Raw genomic sequence first — 16,606 nt, forward strand, 5'->3', positions numbered from 1 at the left:
TTGCGGATACTATCTAGTCAAAGAATGAATGCCTAAAGGCATCTGTTAAAAGTTTTCATTTAATTCCTAAAACCTTTTGCTGTATATTTATTTTCTGTTATTTCTCAGTTGTTTTGAAAATAAGCACCTATGGTAGTAGGGGAAATAAATGCTATATTAGGTTCTCTGCCAAGGCAATATGGGCCCTTCTCCCTCAATAATAGCACAAAACAAAAAATTCAAGTACTATTGTTGCCTACATTTTATTCTTTTTTCTTATTAAAAGAGTTTTTTTTTTAAATGACATTGCTTTTCAATGTTGATTAAATGAGAATTAATTCAGAATTACACTAAAAAATGCAATGAACATAAATGATAAACCAGCTAACATTATTTATATTTGCTATTTGATTTAGAAATTTAATTATTAATATAAATCAATATAATATAGGCATAATGTTCCCTGATAGAAATAAACAATTTCACACTTGTTAGTCACATAAAAATCTTTCATTTGAAAATGAAGTCAGGGAAGATGCACTTGGCAAGATTGGAGTCTCTCCAAATAACTCACGGAAGCACAAACATGAGTTAATAATCATAGTATCATTTCGACTCTATGTTTGTGAAGTATCAGATGTATGAAAGACTATGGTAAAAAAAAGGAGGGGAAACATGTCTCAGCAAATTATCGTTATATATACATGGTTTTTAGGTTTGTTTTAAATCAATTATCTTTCCTAAAACTCTGGACCACAGTATATCATACATGACTATTTCATTTGTCTAACATCATTAAAATTTATACCCAAGCAGTTATCAGGAGTTGCAACTTTTAAAAAATTATAAAAAGCCCTGTTTAATAATTTGGGTATGCCATACTGTGACCAAAAATCAATCAATCAATCAAATCAATCCAAACGTAAAAGCAAAAGTACAGTCACTCATTTTGACAATTTGCCTAAGTCACTAAGCATCAGAAAGGAGAAATTTAAAAACTCTTCAGGACTGGAAGGTTCTGAGGGGCTTTTAGCAGCAGAGGGGAGGGGACATTTTTACAACACCCCTTGACAGATGATCATTCGCACTGGATAACTGAGTGAGCACTACCAGAGATGTGGAATTAACAATGAGCAGTTTCTTGTTGACTAGCACTGGTTTTTACTGAAACATTTTCCTTATTCCAGCAACTAGCCCCCATTCCTTATAGTAATTATTCCAAAAAAAAAAAGTCTCTTTCCCCAACACGGCAGCCTTTCAAATATTCAAATACTGTTGCCATGTTCTTTGTGGTTCCAAACCAAATACTTGGAAGCCATTCAAGTGTTTTCTCATAACATACTTTCCAGACTCTCCACCTTTTACTTTCCCTGATTCTCTTTGATACTCTTATATAGTGGTGTCCCTTTTAGAGTGTAACACCTAGAACTGGGCATAAGTTTAGTCTAACCAGCAGGCAGCACCCCAGGAAGTCTCTGGATCTGAACAATGCCAAGCTTCAACTAATGCAACCTGTAATTGTATGCCTTAACAGTCATACAACTTTTTTGTCTTTTATTAAACTTAGAATTTGGAGAAGGAAATGGCAACCCACTCCAGGGTTCTTGCCTGGAGAATCCCAGGGATGGCGGAGCTTGGTGAGCTGCCGTCTATGGGGTCGCACAGAGTTGGACACGACTGAGCGACTTCACTTTCACTTTTCACTTTCATGCACTGGAGAAGGAAATGGCAACCCACTCCAGTGTTCTTGCCTGGAGAATCCCAGGGACGGCGGAGCTTGGTGAGCTGCCATCTATGGGGTCGCATAGAGTCGGACATGACTGTAGCGACTTAGCAGCAGCAGCAGCACTTAGAATTATCCACGATGCTAACGCCATCATAATATTATACTTTCTGATGTCTTTTATATTATTTTAATAATCTTATGATTATATATTAATATTGGCAAAATTTTATCTGATTTCATCTTTCCAATGAATATTGATTCTGTTATCTAGTGTATCCATTATACCTCAAAGTTGATATTAATTGTGATTTTTATAAACTTGGGTACTGTTTCCAAGACATTAAAAAGAATGTTTAATAGGAAGACTAGTGCATTATGAAACTTCACTAGAGAAAGTCTTAAAAATTGACATAAGTGCATTAATTAACCAAATTTTTTTGCATTTAGTTCACAGTCATACAATTAATTCAAATTAATTGTTATCACCAATTCTGCATTTATAACCTGTTCTAAAAGTACATGAAGAAGGGCTGCCAAATGACCAGGCTACCCTAAACCATGGAACATTGTTGAACCATCAATTCCACAATCCATTTTTTTCAAAAAACAAAAGGAAATGGCATTACTTAAGAAGGACTTTTTGCTGGTGAATTTGTGCTGCCACCCAGAGATTACATTTCACATTTCTATATATCATGTACAAATTTATTTTCTCATCAAAAAAACTTCCTCATCCACACAGATAGCCTTAGAATTTGGAATTCAACTATTATGGAGTGTTAAATTTTAAAAACACTACTGAAATTACTAAGAGTGGTCAAGGGGAAATAAATGGTGGTCAACAGTACGATTATCCGCTTCCAGTTGAATCTGGATGTTTTCTTAGAGAGATGAATTCTATCCAATTTCATCTCCAATGTAGTAATAACATAAAATAGACTAGAGAAAACAGCCTTTTAAACATTATCTTATTAATATTATCCAAAGTCATGTGTGGTATTTGTTTTAAAATGGCTTCTCTTCTGTCAGCATTTGTTAGCTTCTTGACAAATAGAGAAGAATCTAGAAACAAGATACTCCTTGGTTATGATAGTATCTAGGATGAGCAAATGAATGAACTAATGAATTTAAAAAATAGGAAGAGAAATGGAGAGAAAGGGAGAAAGGAGTGAGAATTTTGTCTACTAACACATTGATCTTGTTAAGGTATAAATGCTTTCCTTAAGTGACTTATGGTGGGAAAGCAAATTCACCAAGAAGGGCACAGAAGCAGTGGGAAAGAGGTAGACTAAAGACTTGAGACATACCACCCAAATCTTTCACACAAATTTTTGGATAGACTTGACTAACTTATTCCAAATGATTTTTTAATCTTTAGTAGGGAAAGATAATCCCCTCGAAATCCAGTCTGTGGACTAATCCAGAAACATAAGCCGGTTAAGAGACCATGTTCTGTCTACATCCAACATTTTGGAAGGTTTAATCAAAGTTGTAAGGATGATATAAATCATTTCTTCAATTATTTTAAAAATACTCTTTTCATAACAGATGAGTCTAATGTAAAACACTTTTTCCCCTAAGGGAAGAAAATTCATCTATTGAGATGAATAGATTTCTAGAAAAAACTGAGTTGATATAACCTTATAAGAAAACATTAATTATAATACAAGTAGATTATGTAAAGATTAACTGATCTAAAATGCTATACCTTGTATAGGTGAAGATGAACTTGGTTTCACAAAGCAACTCTGGTCATTATTAAAATTTCAGGTTAAATAGGGCAATCCAAAAGTTTTAAAGAATATTCTTAATTTTTGGAAAGTAGTTTGTTCTATAAGATTTTTCATTAATGTATATTCTTTTCTTGGATCTTTTCCCTTGACATTAAGAAAATCACTTGCTTTTTTTTAACTTGTACTGTTTTGCCAACTACAAATTTGAAATATAATATTATTTGTTCTTCCTCTCGCTTATTAAAGATTACAAGCATTAAAAATTCCTATTTATGCTTTGTGCCACCTTGGATAAAGTATGTAAGATGTTATTTGTGTAACAGATAAAGGGTGATTCTTCTTGGCTTACCTTTCTCCTGACATCATCTTAGCATGAGATTTTGTTGGTTCAAGCATGACTGGGGAGAGGAGAGATGCATTGGTACATTGAGCCACACTGACTAAGTTCTTCGGATCCTTGAAGCTGGAAAAACTGCCTTTTCGATGCTATGAGCAACTTGATGTCCTCCAAGATGTGAAATCACGTGCCACTTTTTCCTTTGTCCTTAGAAAAATACCACAATGAGTCCCTTTGTTACATAGACATAAAACACCTATGTTTAAGAAGCTGTGACTCCTAAGAGCTAAATTGTTCATTGAAATCATGGAAAAGGCTGAGTTCAACTTCTGCAGGCTTTTTCTTATAAAGAAAAACTCCTTTTTCATATCTGTTTTCATTGCAGCATACTTCCAAACTGTTGCTTTCCTTGTGGGTGAGGATGTGTGATAAATCTAATTATTGCTCACAGAATAACAGGAACTAAGATTTAGAACTACCGAAAAGATATCTGACATTATACTAGTTTCAAGGATAGAAAAGTAAACTAGGGTCAGAATCTCTGAAGATGGAGCCTGCACATGTATATTTTAGAAAGCTCCATGCATCTTCTGAAGCACAGAAAAGCCTTCTACAATGGATTGCAGGTAACCCTCTCATGGTCTAATCTACCGTTAAAAAACCCAGATTTTGAAAATAATCTGCTATTGGGCTTTTATGCTCTGATGTGACTGAAACAAAGACATACGGGAATGTTCTAAGACTGAAGGTTTTCTAAAAAGAAGTGGAAGTGAGAAGATCCAAGGACAAGACTTGAAAGAGCACGTGTGAGACTGGGATGGTAAAAATTTCTCAGCTCACATTGGGCCTCTTAGTTCAGAGTACAGGAACATCAAGTCATACTAGATTGTTCTCCTGGGATAAGCTCAACTTCACTCATGGAAACAGACCAGAAGTCAGATCATAAAGCACAAGGGAATGGCAGGTGCCAAGGAAATACAGGCAGAGCCCTGACAGCTTCACCTACACTCAGGAACTAGGTTATTTGTGCATGAATTATGCACAAAATTGCACAAAGACTCTGACTTTTCCATCTATTTCTTATTTTGTGTGTGTGTTGTTGAAGTTTGCTAAATTTGTACTGAAGTACAAAGATCACTCCATTTAAGATACCACAATTCGTCACTAGTTCAAAACATCCTCTGCCTCTGGGATAAACAGAGCAGAAAGGTTTTATCATCTGGCATTCTTGACATCTAACTTCTTATCCCTCAGCAGCTCAAGATGACATCTAAATGTTAGCACATGCTCTAGGCCCTGACAGAGACAAACACGTAGCAACAACAATTGCTACTACCATGTTCAGATTCACATGGATAATAGATGGGACTTTGCAGGTTGCCTCACAGTCAGTGATGAGGCTGTATTTCATGTAAGTGAAAAGTGTGTCATCATAATATGAATGACTGTATGAGTTTCAGAATAATATGAGTTTCTGTATGAAACTCAGAAAACTACCATGCTGCAATGAAATATGCACAGGATTTACAATATTTAATGACTTTTGTGCCATATAATTGGAGAAGGCAATGGCACCCCACTCCAGTACTCTTGCCTGGAAAATCCCATGGGCGGAGGAGCCTGGTAGGCTGCAGTCCATGGGATCACTAAGAGTTGGATACGACTGAGCGACTTCACTTTCACTTTTCACTTTCATGCATTGAAGAAGGAAATGGCAACCCACTCCAGTGTTCTTGCCTGCAGAATCCCAGGGACAGGGGAGCCTGGTGGGCTGCCGTCTATGGGGTCTCACAGAGTCGGACACAACTGAAATGACTTAGCAGCAGCAGTGCCGTATAATGCACAAGGACTTTTGGACTCTTTTTTTTTGGCTGAAAGATCTCATTGCTGAATGTGCTGATACAGGGAACTTTCCCATGGCTACAGGAAGATTCTAACATTTCATACAGATTTATATATAAGATTCCTATTACTGGATAAAAAGGGAAAAGTCACCTGTTAATCTTATTGCCAAATTCCTTCCAAAGGAGTTGTACGTTTTTACAGCCTCTTCCCCCAGAAATGTAAGAACATGCCTGCTTCCACAAACTTGCCAACAAGAGTATATTACCAAACTTTTGGGTGATGATAATGTGATAGATGAGAAACACACCTTGGTGAAATTCTGGCCTAACTTTCACTTGATATGAGCGAGGTTGAGTATCTTCTCATGAGTCCAGGGATCACGTACACTTTACTTTTCTGTGTTGTATATGTTTATATCTTTTGCTCACTTTTCTTTTGAGTTCTAGTATTTTTCTTCTAAATTCCTAAGATTTGAGAAACTCCTTAAATTAGCTTATAGACTTAATATAAGTCCAAGAAAAAAATGCCAACAGTTTTTTTTTTTTTCTGAAATAGACAAGAAGTGCTAGGTTGTGGGTTTTTGGATGCTTCTTGCTTGTTTATTTTTCTCTAAAAACTTGAGAAACAACTTGGGTTTGCTTTATATATATATAGAACAACTTAGAAGATTTGAATATTTCTTGTTAACTTTTATCTAGGTACCATATTTTATCTTTGTGTTACTATTGTAAATGAGGTCTTGGCTTCGATTATATTTTCTAACTCATTTTTGTGTCTATTAAAGAAATTTTTGTATATTTTAACTTCTTATCTTGTTACCCTTCTGATCTTTGTTTGTAGTCAATTTTAACAGATTTTCTTGGAATTTTCCAGTTATCTGTTTATAGACTGCCTTTTTCTTTCCTATTTTTATCATTTTAATTTCTTCTCTTATTTAATTGTGCTAGCTAACACTGCCAATACAATTTTAAACATCAGTGCTAAAAACAAGTATCATTGTCTTATTCCTGACTTCACTGAAAAAGCCTCTGACTCTTCCTTTGCTGTGTAAAATGTTGGAGGAGGATGACACAATTATGCACATAGGTGCATATACATATTTCTACATTTAGATAGATAGATAGATATAGCTAATCTACCAGAACCATCTTAAGGGTTTTTTCTATTAAATCAGAAATGGAGGCTGAATTTAGTCAAATGCCTTTTAGCACCTATCTGTTCTGTTCTGTTCAGTCGCTCAGTCGTGTCTGACTCTTTGAGACCCCATGAATCGCAGCACGCCAGGCCTCCCTGTCCATCATCAACTCCTGGAGTTCACCCAGACTCACGTCCATTGAGTCAGTGATGCCATCCAGCCATCTCATCCTCTGTTGTCCCCTTCTCCTCCTGCCCCCAATCCCTCCCAGCATCAGAGTCTTTTCCAATGAGTCAACTCTTCACATGAGGTGGCCAAAGTACTGGAGTTTCAGCTTTAGCATCATTCCTTCCAAAGAAATCTCAGGGCTGATCTCCTTCGGAATGGACTGGTTGGATCTCCTTGCAGTCCAAGGGACTCTCAAGAGTCTTCTCCAACACCACAGTTCAAAAGCATCAATTCTTCAGCGCTCAGCTTTCTTCACAGTCCAACTCTCACATTCACACATGAGCACTGGAAAAACCATAGCCTTGACTAGATGGACCTTTGTTGATAAAGTAATGTCTCTGCTTTTTAATATTATGTCTAGGCTGGTCATAACTTTCCTTCCAAGGAGTAAACGTCTTTTAATTTCATGGCTGCAGTCACCATCTGCAGTGATATTAGAGCCCTAAAAAATTAAGTCTGCCACTCTTTCCACCGTTTCCCCATCTATTTCCCATGAAGTGATGGGACTGGATTCCATATGTTAGTTTTTTGAATGTTGAGCTTTAAGCCAACTTTTTCACTCTACTCTTCACTTCTATTTATTACTAAGGAAGCACTAGTAATTACTTTACTCTAATATCTAAGCACTAGATATTACTTTACTTCTAGTTATTACTAAGGAAACGCTGTTGAAGTTACACTACTTTCTACCATCTGACCTCTTCTTTCTCCCAATTTTTTCTCACGTATTCTATTCTTGCATTATCAAAGCATATAACATATACTATTATATCATCCCTATCATTTTGTGTGTTTTAAAATTTTCTTGGTACTATATTTATATCTATGTGTTGCTTACTACTGGTCCTTCTGCCCCTGCTTCCTGATGGTTAAAAGTGCATCTTCAAGTTCTTAGTCATTCTACACTTTTTATCTGAAACTTCAACATGTGAGATATATAGAGAGATATAGATATATATCACTCTCATATATTCCTTGGGAGAAGGCAATGGCACCCCACTCCAGTACTCTTGCCTGGAAAACCCCATGGACAGAGGAGCCTGGTAGGCTGCAGTCCATGGGGTCTCGAAGAGCCAGACACGGCTGAGCGACTTCACTTTCACTTTTCACTTTCATGCATTGGAGAAGGAAATGGCAACCCACTCCAGTGTTCTTGCCTGGAGAATCCCGGGGACGGGGGAGCTTGGCGGGCTGCTGTCTATGGGGTCGCACAGAGTCGGACACGACTGAAGCGACTTAGCAGTGGCAGCAGCAGCATATATTCCTTAGCTCACACTTTCTTGAGTATTGAGCTCTGCAATGTTCTGTAGCTGTTGACGATAACTATTGATAAGTCTGGTACAACCTGATTTTTCCTCTCATAAATAACTCAGACTTCTTGTCTAGTTAAGCAGAGGATTCTTTTATATTCCCAAAAGTCTAGTAATTTTATTATTCTATTTCTTTAAGTCTTAATATTAACCATTCTGGATTAATTTTCTGAGGTATATAACATGCAGTCTCAATACATAAATTCAAATCTTACATGATATAAGGATGTTTCCTTGAATTATAATTTTAAACATTTGCTATGTTACATTAATTTCTTTTCCTTCTTCAAGAATTAGATGTTTATGGATCTCCCTCATCTTCAATACTTATCATTTTCCCCTCTAGTCTGTCTTTCATTTTTCATTTATGTTTTCTTTTTTCTCATTTTCTCTGCCATACTTTTACCATGTTTCCATAGTGTCTCTTGTGCTTCTCATAATTTAGTCTGCATTTCTGAAATAAATGTATTCTTTTTCTTCAGTTTCTTTCCTGAAGGCTATTAAATCCCATTTTCATTTCCTATTGTCTGACCGTCTTTTCTCTGAGTTCCTTTATTTCTATTTCATGATTTTTGAACAGTTGCATTATGTGTGTGTGTGTATATATATGCATATATCTTTCCTTTCTAAGAACATTATTTGCACTTTTCTTCTGATTTTGGTGGTGTGTTCCTTGTGAGTTTTCTTCTGTTGCCAAGCTCACTTCTCTCTTTCCTTATGTATGTGGATGTAGCATTTTTACTTTTTTTATTCATCATTGAATGAGTTTCTTTTTCTTGGCTTACCTATTATCAGGAAAACCTGGTCGATGGGAGAATAACGGAGAGCTAAGAATATGGGAGAGGTAAGAATGCTTCCCAGTTTCTTAGATAAAAGAATGTGCCTCGATCTTAAAGAAAGACGGTGTTTCCTTTATTATCTTCCACTGCATCTTTCCACAATTGTTCTCACTGCTTCCCCCACCCCTGATGCCTGGTCCTACTTGTTTTCAGGCCTAGCCTCAGCAGTTTTCATTCATAGTGGTCCCCTTCTTCTGAAGGGTGAATATTTGCTGATATTTTGTGTGTGTTCTGCTTCTGCTAGAAAAATCTTACTCCAAGTTCTTCCCCACAGTTCCTACCATTCTGCAGCACCTTTTGGTGTCCCATCCTATTCTGGTTTCATACGTTCTTTCCTCAACATATATTTTATCTCAAGTTTGTGGAGTGGGCTGTGGGGAGGTGTATTTTTTGTTGTAATCACTTGCTGTTTCAACGGGAAACCAGAATTCCTCTAGTAAAAATTCCTGAAGTTGTTATCTCTGCTGCTCTTACCTTGTGTTATCCAGGAGCCTTTAGTAAATTTTGATAAAACTAACATCCAGGACTCTGGAAAAATATGGAAAACTAAGAAGCATCTATGCTCATGTACAACATCAAACAGAAGGTTCAGAGCAGGTTTTCCAATCAATCTAAGGATGGTCAGCCATCCCAGACTAGAGAAAGCATTCTGAGTGGAGGAAGGCTAAAGTCAGAGTATAGATGCAGTGTGGAAACAGCCAAAATAACATATGATATGCTATTTATGAAACTAGTGGGCACATTCAGGAAACCCGACAAGTTCTTGTGGAGGAGAATAATAATAATAGAAGCAATAACACCTAACATAGAGTGCTTTCTTGTGCCACTATTCTAAGCAGCAGTTATCATGCATCAACTCATTTATCTAGCACAGCACTGTGAGATGGTTACTGCTCTTACCATGTTTTACAGATAAGAACACTGAGGCACAGAACATATGAGCAATTCACCAAAGGTCACACAGCTAGTGAAAGATGGAGCTGAAATTCAAACTCATTCTGCTCCAATGCCATGCTCTTGATTAGCATGTGATATATATCTGTCAATCTTTTTGAAAAAATAAAAATAAAAAAGACACCTTCAGAAAAGCTGATTTTGGGGCGGGGGGGTCTTAAATATAGGACTCTACTTCCTTCAGTTTCTTAGGACATATGCCCAAGATCAGATCAGATCAGTCGCTCAGTCGTGTCCGACTCTTTGTGACTCCATGAATCACAGCACGCCAGGCCTCCCTGTCCATCATCAACTCCCGGAGTTCACTCAGACTCACGTCCATCGAGTCAGTGATGCCATCCAGCCATCTCATCCTCTGTCGTCCCCTTCTCCTCCTGCCCCCAATCCCTTCCAGCATCAGAGTCTTTTCCAATGAGTCAACTCTTCTCATGAGGTGGCCAAAGTACTGGAGTTTCAGCTTTAGCATCATTCCTTCCAAAGAAATCCCAGGGCTGATCTCCTTCAGAATGGACTGGTTGGATCTCCTTGCAGTCCAAGGGACTCTCAAGAGTCTTCTCCAACACCACAGTTCAAAAGCATCAATTCTTCAGCGCTCAGCCTTTGTCACAGTCCAACTCTCACATCCATACATGACCACAGGAAAAACCATAGCCTTGACTAGATGAACCTTTGTTGGCAAAGTAATGTCTCTGCTTTTCAATATACTGTCTAGGTTGGTCATAACTTTCCTTCCAAGGAGTAAGCGTCTTTTAATTTCATGGCTGCAGTCACCATCTGTAGTGATTTTGGAGCCCAGAAAAATAAAGTCTGCCACTGCTTCCACTGTTTCCCCATCTACTGTTTCCACTTCCCCCATGAAGTGATGGGACCGGATGCCATGATCTTCGTTTTCTGAATGTTGAGCTTTAAGCCCACTTTTTCACTCTCCACTTTCACTTTCATCAAGAGGCTTTGAGTTCCTCTTCACTTTCTGCCATAAGGGTGGTATCATCTGCATATCTGAGGTGATTGATATTTCTCCTGGCAATCTTGATTCCAGCTTGTGTTTCTTCCAGCCCAGCGTTTCTCATGATGTACTCTGCATAGAAGTTAAATAAGCAGAGTGACAATATACAGGCTTGACGAACTCCTTTTCCTATTTGGAACCAGTCTGTTGTTCCATGTCCAGTTCTAACTGTTGCTTCCTGACCTGCATACAAATTTCTCAAGAGGCAGATCAGGTGGTCTGGTATTCCCATCTCTTTCAGAATTTTCCACAGTTTCTTGTGATCCACACAGTCAAAGGCTTTGGCATAGTCAATAAAGCAGAAATAGATGCTTTTCTGGAACTCTCTTGCTTTTTCCATGATCCAGCGGATGTTGGCAATTTGATCTCTGGTTCCTCTGCCTTTTCTAAAACTAGCTTGAACATCAGCCACCATAATTTGAACAGTAATGTTTAACATTACTACATATAAGCCAGAAGATGGTAAACAGGTCAAGGAAATTCTGCTTTCCACATATATGTTAAGAACAAATACTACATTGGTACTTTAGAAACCAGTGGGTAAAATTTCACATCTGGAAAATAGTCATTTAAGTTAGAAAAACGGTTTACTTCAAGAGGCAATGATTTGATGTGCTCCGCACTTTAAAAAGAAAATGCAATTAATTTTATTTCATTTTAAAATCAAGTTAAGGTTAAAATAAAGCTTCAAATTAAAAACCGTACCTGCTCTGTTTGCTAAAATGATAACTTTTCTTTGTGTTCTGTGTGTGGCATATAATCTTGCTTGCTTGATAATGGTCCTACGACTAAAAAAACAGAATTTTTAAACAACCATCAGTATTAGTGTCACGATTATTGGAGAATATAGACAATACATAGACAATCTGTGTTCTTAATCCCAAATTAAAGTCTGTCTTTCTGAATTTAAAAAAATGTATATTTTCAAGAAAACTGATTTCCCTGAAATATGTTTCTCAGAGATGCCTAAAAATGATTATTCTGATTCATATAATAAACTGTTCAAAACATTTTTTGAAGAACGCTCACAATCTCCAAATTTTGTTGAAATGGTTTTCTTAATGGTTTTCAAAAAATTATTAAGAAAATGAATAAGCAAACCAATGACTAGGAACAAAAATATTTATAATACATATATCTGCAAAGGACTTGGGTTATATAAAAACTCATAAATAAACAATAAAAAGATAAGTAATCTATTATAATAAAAAATGTGCAAAAGATTTTAAACACTTCACAGAAGAAAATGTGCAATGGGTCACTAAAATAGTTTTTGTAAGTGCACAACATTATGAATTTTTAGGGAAAAAGTATAAAATCCTGCCCTTTGGGACAAAATAGGTACACCTTGAGGGTATTTTGTTAAGTTAAATGAGTTAGAGAGAGACAAATAGCATATGCTTTCATTCATAGGTGGAATTTTTAAAAAGACAATACAAACAAGCAAACAAAAGAAATGAAACCCATAGATACAGAGAGCAGATTGGTGGTCACCAGAAAGGAAAGGGTTGGGGGTAGACAGAATGAGAGAAGAGGTCATTTGCATGGTGATGGATGGTAATTAGACCTTTGGTGGTGATCAAATATAATGCTGTACACCTGAAACATATAACATTACATTCTAATTTTATGTCAGTTTTTTTTAAAGGCAATGCAAAATGGATAATGTTCCTTTCTGGTGACCTAGAGCCAGACATCCTGGAATGTGAAGTCAAGTGGGCCTTGGAAAGCATCACTACGAACAAAGCTAGTGGAGGTGATAGAATTCCAGTTGAGCTATTCCAAATACTGAAAGATGATGCTGTGAAAGTGCTACACTCAATATGCCAGCAAACTTGGAAAACTCAGCAGTGGCCACACGACTGCAAACAGTCAGTTTTCATTCCAATCCAAAAGAAAGGCAATGCCAAAGAATGCTCAAACTACCACACAATTGCACTTATCTCACACACTAGTAAAGTAATGATCAAAATTCTCCAAGCCAGGCTTCAGCAATACGTGAACCGTGAACTTCCTGATGTTCAAGCTGGTTTTAGAAAAGGCAGAGGAACCAGAGATCAAATTGCCAACATCCGCTGGATCATCAAAAAAGCAAGAGAGTTCCAGAAAAACATCTATTTCTGCTTTATTGACTATGCCAAAGCCTTTGACTGTGTGGATCACAAGAAACTGTGGAAAATTCTGAAAGAGATGGGAATACCAGACCACCTGATCTGCCTCTTGAGAAACCTATATGCAGGTCAGGAAGCAACAGTTAGAACTGGACATGGAGCAACAGACTGGTTCCAAATAGGAAAAGGAGTTCGTCAAGCCTGTATATTGTGACCCTGTTTATTTAACTTCTATGCAGAGTACATCATGAGAAACGCTGGGCTGGAAGAAACACAAGCTGGAATCAAGATTGCCAGGAGAAATATCAATAATCTCAGATATGCAGATGACACCACCCTTATGGCAGAAAGTGAAGAGGAACTCAAAAGCCTCTTGATGAAAGTGAAAGTGGAGAGTGAAAAAGTTGTCTTAAAGCTCAACATTCAGAAAACTAAGATCATGTCATCCGGTCCCATCACTTCATGGGAAATAGATGGGCAAACAGTGGAAACAGTGGCAGACTTTATTTTTCTGGGCTCCAAAATCACTACAGATGGTGACTGCAGCCGTGAAATTAAAAGACGCTTACTCCTTGGAAGGAAAGTTATGACCAACCTAGATAGCATATTGAAAAGCAGAGATATTACTTTGCCAACAAAGGTCCGTCTAGTCAAGGCTATGGTTTTTCCTGTGGTCATGTATGGATGTGAGAGTTGGACTGTGAAGAAGGCTGAGCACCGAAGAATTGATGCTTTTGAACTGTGGTGTTGGAGAAGACTCTTGAGAGTCCCTTGGACTACAAGGAGATCCAACCAGTCCATTCTGAAGGAGATCAGCCCTGGGATTTCTTTGGAAGGAATGATGCTAAAGCTGAAACTCCAGTACTTTGGCCACCTCATGAGAAGAGTTGACTCATTGGAAAAGACTCTGATGCTTGGAGGGATTGAGGGCAGGAGGAGAAGGGGATGACACAGGATGAGATGGCTGGATGGCATCACTGACTCGATGGACGTGAGTCTGAGTGAACTCCGGGAGTTGGTGATGGACAGGGATGCCTGGCGTGCTGCGATTCACGGGGTGGCAAAGAGTCGGACACGACTGAGCGACTGATCTGATCTGATGTTGTATTTATACAATGAAACACTAATATAGCAACAAAAAAGGAATGATTTCTGAAACACACAACATGGATGAATCTTAAAAACATTACATTGAGAAAATGAAACAAAATGCATAAGAATATTACTGTATGATTTCTTTTATCTGAAGTCTAAGAATAGGTGATATATGGTTAGGTGATATCTATCTAACAGGTGATATCTATCTAATAGACATCAGAAAGTGATCCCTTCTTAAGGGTTCAGTTCAGTTCAGTTCAGTCACTCAGTCATGTCCGACTCTTTGCGACCCCATGAATCAGAACACGCCAGGCCTCCCTGTCCATCACCAACTCCCGGAGTTCACTCAAACTCACGGCCATCAAGTCGGTGATGCCATCCAGCCATCTCATCCTCTGTCGTCCCCTTCTCCTCCTCCTGCCCCCAATCCCTCCCAGCATCAGAGTCTTTTCAAATGAGTCAACTCTTCTCATCAGGTGGCCAAAGTACTGGAGTTTCAGCTTTAGCATCATTCCTTCCAAAGAACACCCAGGACTGATCTCCTTTAGAATGGACTGGTTGGATCTCCTTGCAGTCCAAGGGACTCTCAAGAGTCTTCTCCAACACCACAGTTCAAAAGCATCAATTCTTCGGTGCTCAGCCTTCTTCACAGTCCAACTCTCACATCCATACATGACCACAGGAAAAACCATAGCCTTGACTAGACGGACCTTTGTTGGCAAAGTAATATCTCTGCTTTTCAATATGCTGTCTAAGTTGGTCATAACTTTCCTTCCAAGGAGTAAGCGTCTTTTAATATCATGGCTGCAATCACCATCTGCAGTGATTTTGGAGACCAGAAAAATAAAGTCTGACAGAATTTCCACTGTTTCCCCATCTATTTCCCATGAAGTGATGGGACAGATGCCATGATCTTCGTTTTCTGAATGTTGAGCTTTAAGACAACTTTTTCACTCTCCTCTTTCACTTTCATCAAGAAGCTTTTTAGTTCCTCTTCACTTTCTGCCATAGGGGTGGTGTCATCTGCATATCTGAGGTTATTGATATTTCTCCCGGCAATCTTGATTCCAGCTTGTGCTTCTTCCAGCCCAGCGCTTCTCATGATGTACTCTACATAGAAGTTAAATAAGCAGAGTGACAATATACAGCCTTGACGTCCTCCTTTTCCTATTTGGAACCAGTCTGTTATTCCATGTCCAGTTCTAACTGTTGCTTCCTGACCTGCATATAGGTTTCTCAAGAGGCAGGTCAGGTGGTCTGGTATTCCCATCTCTTTCAGAATTTTCCACAGTTTCTTGTGATCCACACAGTCAAAGGCTTTGGCATAGTCAATAAAGCAGAAATAGATGTTTTTCTGGAACTCTCTTGCTTTTTCCATGATCCAGCAGAGGCTGGCAATTTGATCTCTGGTTCCTCTGCCTTTTCCAAAACCAGCTTGAACATCTGGAAGTTCACAGTTCACATATTGCTGAAGCCTGGCTTGGAGAATTTTGAGCATTACTTTACTAGCATGTGAGATGAGTGCAATTGTGCAGTAGTTTGAGCATTCTTTGGCATTGCCCTTCTTTGGGATTGCAATGAAAACTGACCTTTTGCAGTCCTGTGGCCACTGATGAGTTTTCCAAATTTGCTAGCATACTGAGTCCAGCACTTTCACGGCATCATCTTTCAGGATTTGAAATATCTCAACTGGAATTCCATCACCTCCACTAGCTCTGTTCATAGTGATGCTTTCTAAGGCCCACTTGACTTCACATTCCAGGATGTCTGGCTCTAGGTGAGTGATCACACCATCATGATTATCTTGGTCTTGAAGATCTTTTTTGTACAGTTCTTCTGTGTATTCTTGCCATCTCTTCTTAATATCTTCTGCTTCTGTTAGGTCCATACCATTTCTGTCCTTTATCAAGCCCATCTTAAGGGCTGGGAGTGACTAAAAAGGAGCATAGAAAACTTTTTGATTATGGTGGTGCTTATACACATGAACCTATATATCAAACTCATCAAACTGAACAGTTAAAATATGTGTATTTTATGTGTGAGAAACGTGTGTGCATGGTAAGTCACTTCAGTCATGTCTGACTCTGTGCAACCTTATGGACTGTAGCCCACCCGGCTCCTCTGACCATGGGATTCTCCAGGCAAGAATACTGGAGTGGGTTACCGTTCTCCAGGGGATCTTCCCGACCAAGGCATCGCACCCACATCTCTTACGTCTCCTGCATTTGCAGGTGGGTTCTTTCCCACACGTGCACCACCTGGGCAGCCCATTGTATGAGAAATACACTCAATAAATCAAAGGGAA

The sequence above is a fragment of the Bos mutus genome, chromosome 7, assembly GCF_027580195.1.
Source record: "Bos mutus isolate GX-2022 chromosome 7, NWIPB_WYAK_1.1, whole genome shotgun sequence".
NCBI classification, from domain to species: domain Eukaryota; kingdom Metazoa; phylum Chordata; class Mammalia; order Artiodactyla; family Bovidae; genus Bos; species Bos mutus.